A 9,673-nucleotide genomic window follows, 5' to 3' on the forward strand; every position below is an offset into this window, starting at 1 on the left:
TACAAGCCATAGGACATCCTTCCAACCTGGAAAACACTCTGGAAGCTCAAGGCAGCCCCTCGCACATGATTATTGATGTGGAACATCCTCTTCGACAAGATCCCTACCGGGACCAACCTGATGAAGAGATCATTTTATGGCCCCTTCTGGTGCCACTTGTGCCGCAAGGATGAAGAAAGTACAGAGCATCTTTTTCTAAAATGCACTACAGCAATGGAATTTTGGCAATCCATCATCACTCACTATCCTACCTTAAAAAACTGGCAGGGGCACAATCTCATGGATGCATGGAACTTATGGTGTCAAAATCACTCAGGAAAATACATTAATATGCCACTGCTAGTATGTTGGGCACTTTGGATAGCGTGTAACCAGGCCATATTCAACTACAAGTCCCCCCATTGGCCTGTCATTTTGCACCACATGATCGCCGATTTTGACTTGCTTCCAGATGAGGAAACCTGTGTCCCTCCCCGCACTATCAGACCTGAAAACATTGACAAATCTAAGCCCTGGGCATATTTTGATGGCTCTGCTCAGGAGGCAGGCTGTGGGGGTGGAGCCATCCTTTACCTCAATGAATATCATTGCTTCAAGATCCAAATTAACTTAGGCAGGGGCACCAATAATTTTGTTGAACTCAGCACAACAAAACATATTATACACTTTGCATTGCAAAAACAGTGCAGACACCTACAACTTTATGGAGATTCTAAAATCGTTTGCAACTGGCTGAATGATGCATCTTATTGCTATGCATTTTCATTGAGGCATATATTAGATGAAGCTAAAAGACTGATTACATCTTTTGACTCCTTTGTCTGTCAACACATTTACAGGGAACAAAACACAGAAGCAGATCAACTATCAAAAGAGGCAGCGCACAGACAAGGAAATGACTGGTTGATACAAGAGGAGATAGACGGAACTTTCTACCAGCATTATCATAGACCTTTTGATGATCCTATAGAAAATGGGCTATAAGGCCCTCATATATATAGAACAACTCTTGTATTATCATGTATATATTTCCACTACTTTGTCATGAGCTACAACTCTTTTTTTGGTATCGTACAGTTTTTTGGTTGCTCTCTGCGTAGAGCAGGACTTATTTTTTGATCTACTTATATCAGTAACAACTAGTACAGTCTTAGTGGACTCCCTGCGTGGAGATATTTCAGACATTCCTTACGATCTATAGTTTGTGAACTCGTCAGGCATCTTTGCCTCCATATGCATATGCACTTGGCATCTACAAAATGTAATTTCTTTATATCAATAGAAATTACGACTTTTTTCCATGGGAAAAAAAAATATTCCACACAAATAAATAATATTAGGCACAAATATGCAATTATCCATAAACCTTCCTAATGAACATATTAAAGTTAAAAATACATTATCTAATGCAAAAAGAGAGGTTTAATGTGTTGAAGGATGGTCAAATGGGCCTTAATTTATGTCTAATTTAGAGGCATGGGCCTTAATGTATGTCTAATTCAGAGGCCCATCATACCCCCTTACTGAAAGTGTTGTTCATCATCTGAGCAACTTAGTTATCTCATTGTACCTGATTCATGGCCCTGGTGGCCTCTCTCTTGTGCATTCCTCAGTCCTTTCTCTTAAGAATCTTAGTTGTAAGTTCTGCAAGGACAAGCACAAAAATATAGTTGTTCTTTTCATGATTGTTTAACAGTCTTTCAAGCAAAAAACATAACTTTCCTCTTTGCAAGTGAACTCTGTTGGCTTGTAGATCCATTTCATTCATATCCTCTCCCTTGAAACCTTCATTCCATTTTCACTCATTTTTCCAAAACTATTTGTGCATAAAAAAAATCACAGTGTTTATTAAGACCATTAGCCTGCCTTCTTCCCTTTATTAAAGATGCGTTCTTGAATATTTTTCAGTTTGGCAAGGTCTTCTGCATCATTTTCCACCTTTCTGCTACCTTTTTCCACCATTTGGACACCTCTGAAACCTTCAAAACGCCTTTAGATGAGAATTAGGACATCTTGTAGTAATTCTTATACTAACTACAGGAAACCCTGTAGCGGTTCCTGTAGTACTACAAGAAACCTTGTTTAAACCTGTTTTGAGCAGAAATGATAGTTTGAGCCTAGGGTAGGCCCTCAAATTGACTTCCATGCCTTTCTCCCATTTCTATAACATCTTTTAGGCCTTGGAAAAAAGCTAGAAAGAGATTAGAGACCTCTTGGAAAGCTTATTTTCATCATTACAGTTTGAGTTCTATTTTGATGGTGAATGCCTTCTTTACTTTTGTTGCCTTCTTCTTCTCTTTTGTGGCCTAGATGATTTCCTAATGGCCTTGGAGTTCTTTGTTTTGATTAGATCTCTCTTAGGCACTTCCATTTTTGGCTTTAGCACAATTTATTCATTTTTCCTTCTTGTAGCAGCATTTTGCCTTCCTGTAGCAGTCATTCCTCCTCTTTTAGGGTCTTCTAATTGTATGGGAGTGATGAGAAATGATGTAGAGGGTTTGGAGGATGATGCTAGGGCTCAGAGGGAGTAGTGTAGGTTTTTGAAAATGGAGAGGATGTGCTCTATGTGTTTTTTCAAGAAATTTTCAGGGTGAGACAGAGTGTAGGGTTTGTTCTTGAAAAATATATTTTTTTTTCTTATGAAATGGGATGGATGAATGATGGATAGATAGTGGATATGAAGTGGATGGAGGGCTTGGAGTGCTGTGGTGACTTGGCCTTTGCAGAAATTTATTCTTTTAACTGTTGTCCCCATTCCTCAAAATCATCACCCTTCCTAATTTGGCTTTTCCACATTGCATGAGTGAAGGAGTGAGCTGCAATTAACTAGTTGAAGGCGGCTGAGACTGTTGACCCATCCTTAGCTTATAAAACCTCATCTCTCATGCATTAACAACAAATTTCTAACTATAATATGCTCAAGAGAAGAGGTCAAGAATATTGCATACATGTACCTACCTGATGGTTGTTGGAGAGACATGCATGTTGCTGTTGAGTTGATGATCGATCCATGGTCCTTTGGAGGTGATAATTTCCTTTGTTTGCTTCTACACAGGTCTTCATATCTTGGTGATTCTAAACCTCTGTCTTCTAGTTACCATGAGCAAGCTATCTTAGTCAAATCCGGCCTTCTTGGAGTGTTGGGCTTGGCCATGGGTGATGTTCACCTTCCCTATACCTTATTCCACCATTAGACACCTTTCCCACACTTTATTTCACCTTCTGTACCTTCCTATAGCTTTCAACTTGTTTCCTGTAGTAAACTAGGACTCCTGTAGTACTACAAGAAACCCTGTAGCAACCTTGTTTTGTCCATATCTCCCAAATGGTAGAATGGATTGACTTGAAATTTTCTGAGCATGTTGCCATCATCCTTATGCACCTCCCCATAAAAAAATAAAAAAAATTGGCCAATGGATGCACGAATCTCGAGAAAAATAAAAAATGGCTGAAGTTGATGGAGGTCGATTTCTTGGAAACCGTGCACTGGAATTTGCTGAAATTGCTTGGGCATGTTACCATCATCTAGATGCATCTCCCCATGAAACAACTTTGCAAATGGATGCATGAATATCGAGAAAATTCAAAAATGGTTGTAGGTGATGGAGGTCGATTTCTCAAAAATTGTGCACTAGAATTTGCTGAAATTGCTTGAGCATGTTACTATCATCCATATGCATCTCCACCTGAAACAAATTGGAAAATGGATGCATGGTTTTCAAGATATAACAATTTTTTTTTTTTTTTTTTTCTCTATGCATTTCTATTTCTTATAGTAAAACAGAGCATTCCTGTAGTATTTTAGGACATCAAGGAAAATGAATGGGAAAAGCTTGGGAATGAGGGTGGATGGTGGAAATAGAAATAGATGAGGGTGATGGATTGGCATGGCCTTAGCGCTTCTGGAGCATCTGAGCAAAGGAGGAGAAAGTCTAAGTTTGATTTCCTTTGACTAAAATTTTGACAATTTTTTTTCTTTTCTTTGGTGACAACTTGTTTTTGTTGCTTGCAGATGTTAGAGAGCACCTACATTCATCAGAGAGATACATGAAGAAAAGTTTTTTTTTTTTTTTTTTTAGGCCTACTAGCCGCCTCAATGAGGTTTTCAACTAGTAAGTCTGCCTAGGCGCCTCAAAGGAGGTTTTCACCTAGGATCCTTTTTTTTCCTTTTTCTCAACCCATTGACCGCGTCATGGAGGTTTTCAATCAATGAGTCAATCTCAGGCGCCTCAAAGGAGGTTTTCACTTGAGATTTTTACTTTTTTCTCTTATTTTTCATTTTTGATTTATTTTCCTATCCTACTCTACTTGAAAAATGAAATCATTTTCAAGTGTAGGAATACTTCCAATGAAGCCACTTACATAATTGGATAACAGATAAAATCATGTGTAGGCTCGAAACATATTCTTTGACATGTACTTGAATGTAAGAGACCAAATGCTATGACTTTGATGATATCAAGCATAGTTGAAGAAGAGAGTATTACTGCAACTTAGTGATTGTCTGGAACCATATTTCAATATAGTTGTGATGCCCCTGGTCCACTTGCTGATTTGGATCATCTTGGATGTCTTCTTCTTCCATGAAATTCAGATCTTCTTCTTTTTGCTGATTATTCTCTTGAACCGTAGAGGATATAATGGTAAACATGAGGGCACTTTCCCAATATCTTGTTATGATATCTGCTCTTCGTCAAGTGCAGCCCATGATTCTTTGGTCTTCTCATTTGAATATTCTTTTTTCTGCATGTTTTCCTTCAATCATATCAAGAGAATATATTTTTTGTGATGCTCTTCCTGAGCTAAGATGAATACCATTTATATCGAGAGATCTTTGGAAGTGTTGTACCTCAGCATTGTAAGTGGGATGACCTACTTCATTGTGTGGGTTCGGAAATGGTGGTACATGTAGTTGAGTGGAAGTGGATATTTGAGATGGATGTGGTTGGGGTTGTGGTTGTGGTTGAGGTGAATGGTTGGGATAACATGGAGGATATTGAGGAAAATATCAAGGATATTGTGGATGGCTCCCATAAGTTCTTTTCCAACCTTGTTGCCAATATTGGTTTTGGGGTTGAGATGGGCAAGGTTGCTAAAGAAAGAGTGTGTTCCAATTACTTTGAGGTGGATTTGGATAAGCTTGAAATTTTGACTTAGGTTCTTGCATCTATCAGGTTGAATAGGTTGTCATGGTCCTATTGGAGCTACATAACATAGTTTCATTGGCAATTGACTTGATCCATTGTCCTCTTGGTAATCTTCCTTCAACCTTGGTAATGAGGGGCAATATTCAATAGCATGTGATTATGCATGAACAACACAAATATCAACATCTTCTTTTTCCTCATCTTGCATTCTTAACATTTCTACTTGTTTGCTTAGATTGGTAAGAATTTATGTTTTAAAGTCATCAAGCAAGTTTCCAAGTTTAGTTCGACTTACCGATCTTGATGTTGATTGACTTTCTCTTTCCCTTCCTCTTGGTATGTGTTTGCATGTTTCACAAATTTCTTCAAATGATAATTGGTACATATCACCTCTACTCATGAAATCAAGGAGATCAATCCACTCATCCCTAATTGTTCTAAGTAAGAGGGTTTTTAGTGTGTCATATCCCAAATGATGTAATTTTCCCCTCTTAACATTATACATAAACCTCTCTATTAGATCCTCTGGTCTCTCATATTCTTTTTAATTCATTCTAAAGATTTATTCTTTAAGATCATGACCTTTATATTTTTCTTGAAATATCTTTTGCATATCATTTCATGATCTTATTGAATTAGTCCCTAAACTCATGAACCATTTAAGAGATTTATCCTTCAATGTCACCGGATACAATCTCAATTTTTGAGTCTTTAATAAGTAACCATAAGATCTACAAACAATTTCAAATTCAAAGAGAAAGGTTTCAGGATTCTCTGACCTCATACCATGGAAGTTGGGAAGAAAAGGTGGAGGGATTTTCTTCATATGCACACTGACATCGGTACCTTGGATGGGAAATCCAAGAAAATCTTCTTCAGTGCCATTATCTCTATCCATTTCTTCTACCTTCTCTATCACCTCCTCTTCTTCTACCTGTAAAAGTGGATGGTGATGTGGCTCTTACTGCACCACATGATCAAATGGGGGGGTTGGTGTTGGAGAAGTATTTTTAATTTTATTTCTTTTTTAATAAGAATGCTAATGCAATGCAATTTTTTATTCTTGAAATGAAAGATGCCTAATGAAATTTCTTGTTTTTTCAGAAAGTAAAATAAATCAATCAACTAGGGAAGAAAACAATGCATACTTTGACACCTACCCGGCAACGACGCCAAAAAGTGATGAGCCTCGGTATTGCAACAAGAATGCTGCAACTCCCAAGGCTACCAACTTTAATTGTCAACTCGGGGTTCGTACAAACTTAAGAGGTATCGGCACTATATGTGCAGCATACACTGTGTCCTTCCTTTGTTGTCATGATGTAATGGAGTGCATGCAATGAAATCAAATTCTAAACTAATTGCAAAAAATGAAATGCTCGAAATGGAAACCTTATCCTATTGAAAGAAAGAAGATACAAGGAAAGAAATCTATTATAATTGCATAAAGTAGAGATAAATGTCAACCATTACATTTCGAAGAATTTAGATCCATTAACATAGTTCATTGGATGTGGCAATCAAGAAAATCATCATTGTATTATCCAATTCATAAATTTGTCCATTAACCCAAATCGCTGAAATGTTTTGCATGGGTAAAGAGGCAATTCCTAAGTGGTCTTTAGTATTCCCTAATAATTGATTTAGAGCCTCAGCGTATTGATTCAACCCGAAGGGACAATAACCAAGCTTATTGAGCGAATCTGGGCAAGTATATACATGTTGGAAGGCTGCTACATGGTTTCCTGTAGTTTACTACAGGAAACAACATATTTGTTATAGGGAGTTATAATCCACCGAACGACCAACCAAATCAAATCCAAACTGGATGGGGCAAATTTTGTTATTGAATAGGATGTCTTAGGTCTCCATTCCAGGTGGAACCAATCAAAAAGACCTTTGTTAACCCATGCTAAAAAATGACAGAAAATTACTAGTCTAAAATCTAGAAATTTGAGAACTAGTGAGCTAGTAAATCTATCAAATGCCTAACCTAATCAAGTGAAAATGCAATGGGTAATTTTTTCATTAACTATAATTTTTTTGTGATCTAATGCAAGTGGAATAAACTCGATTGAAGCTTGTTAGCATGCTCTAAAAAATAGCAGAAATTTATTGTTATTTGCCACAAAGGACTTCGAGAAATCTAGATTTGGGAATAAGCAAACTAATACAAGTAACTCAATGATTACTATGACCTTCCAAAGTTGTTCCAATGATGAAATGATGTTTGTGATCCTGTAAAATAACTTAATTCAACCATTTAACCGAATCCTAACAAGAAATCATTAATACTAAATGTAGAAATAGAAAAAAAACAAGAACAAGAGATGCATGTGAATAATAAGTGAAAATAAGAAAAGTAAATGATACAAAAGGGCTCTGAGGCTGTTGGGATGTCCAATCCCAAGGAAACTCAAAGTCCTATGAAAGAAACCAAGATTTAGAAGTTGAACATGGCACCAATCTTCATTATTTCCATAAATACAATTACATCCCTTGCAAAAAATGACAGTGGAGCTGCAAAAATACGAGTTTTCTCCACAAGAAGACTAAGAAAAATCTACCCCTTGCTCCAAATGGATCCTAGAATGCTCTCTAAGTCTTCAAAATCTCTTAAAATCATGCCAAAGATCAAAACAATCCTATGCGAAGAGCCCTTAGAATGGCAGAAAAACACTATCGGGAGGCCAAAAACACGTGAAAACAGTGAAAAACAGAGTATTGGGAGTGTGAACAGTGAATGCACAGTAGCCGTCAGATCTGGCCGATCAACAGTTTAGATCTGATCAGAAAATTGCAATCAGCACAGGCAAACAATGGATATCGGCACAAATCATATAAAACTTGCGATGACAACTGGCGGAGTCAACTAGGACCGTCGATCAAGCGCGTAGATCGACGACCCACGTTGCATCGCGGGATCGCTATCGGAGATTACAAGAGTGCTTACAACTCCCCGGGGTTATCGCGATGTGCGATTGCGATCAATCGCATCACGATATCACATTCGGGGCTACATAAAGGAGTGGGCTATATACGCATACATATATGCGATCTGATGAACCGGACCCGACAGTTATATAAATATTATTTCATAAGATTTGAGATCCGCAGAAAAGGCATTTTTAATGTATTTTGCGTATTTCGTTTATTAAACGAAATACAAAGGATGAAGCGCTAATGTGATAAGTCGGACCCGAAAGGGTTCCTTAAAGCTATTGTATATTATTTCAGATCCGCCATAATCCATTTTTACGTTGTTTTCACGATTTTTAACGTATTTTTAAAATACAAAGGAGAAGCGACTTGCGATAGTGATGAGGACTGACCCGATAGAGGAATAGACCGTATTTAAGGACTTTTGAAGTCCGAAATGAACAGTGTTTCGGCAGATTTTCTCAGTTCGAATACATTTCTCTGTGTTAACAGAGAGTGGCTGTTTCAGGGGTTCCAAAGGCCCGAGGCACTCTTACGTTTCAGAATAGGTGGCCAACTCCCCTTTAGGCATTATGCAATGATTGTGTAACGCTAGAAGAGGGATTCTAGCGGACAGAGGCAGGGAGACAGAAATCCGAGAAGGAGAAACAAACAAACAACCCAGATTGGCTTTAAAGCCACAGGCAGAGAGCAAACAGAAGTAAGCAGTATTGCAGGTAGTGCCGAGACAGAGATAAGACAAAGACAGAGAGTGATTAAGAGAGTCTGTGTACTCAGAGAAGGCTTGAGAGGTTCAAGCAAACTCTTACTCTTATATTTGTTGTGTATTGAGTCTCAAATTGAGCTCATACTGTTGTAAAACTCTTCTTGAAGACATAATAGAGAGGCCACCACTGAAGGCTAGAGCAGGAGATGTAGCCCAGGAGTATTGGGTGAACTCCTCATTAAATTTGTTGTGTTATTGTTATAGACATATTTGGGCACTACAACCCCAATCACATATGTCCATAAACCAAGGGCTTCTAAGTCCCTAAAAGTGTTGTGTCATACCTTAAAGGAGCAAGGTCAGTTGATTACATCATCTCCCAGAAGTTTTCCATGAGAAACCACTCAGAACTAGTCAAAGTAGGACCATACAGATTGCTCAGTGGAAAGGGTGCGATGCATCTCACCTGCCACATGCAAAAAGTGCGATGCATACTGAAAAGCCCTTCTGTAGCGTGCGATGAGCGAGAGCAGACAAATGGCACAAGCAGTTTGCTAAGTGGAGACCCTGAGAATCTTCTAGAAGCTGCTCATTTGACACTTGCCTCCCTGTGTTCGCCCAAGGATGAGTAAGAGATCATGAAATCTCCAAGTGGAACCAAGAATTATCAGAGAGGTGACACTAATCAAAATCCCAGAAGCTGACTCACCCCCCTACAAATATCTATAAATGGATCCCTCATCCCAGAGATCCAAAGGTTGGAATTTGGTAATTTGCAAAGAGGTGTTGCTAGTTTCTCTTTGAAGACATTGTTGGGTGATCTTGCTTTGTGTGAGGTGAAGAGGGCTTTCAAGCTGGGAGGGTGGCGCTGGGTTAGACC

The sequence above is a fragment of the Pinus tabuliformis genome, chromosome 9, assembly GCF_031772625.1.
Source record: "Pinus tabuliformis cultivar Carrire ecotype Pingquan chromosome 9, CPIR1, whole genome shotgun sequence".
NCBI classification, from domain to species: domain Eukaryota; kingdom Viridiplantae; phylum Streptophyta; class Pinopsida; order Pinales; family Pinaceae; genus Pinus; species Pinus tabuliformis.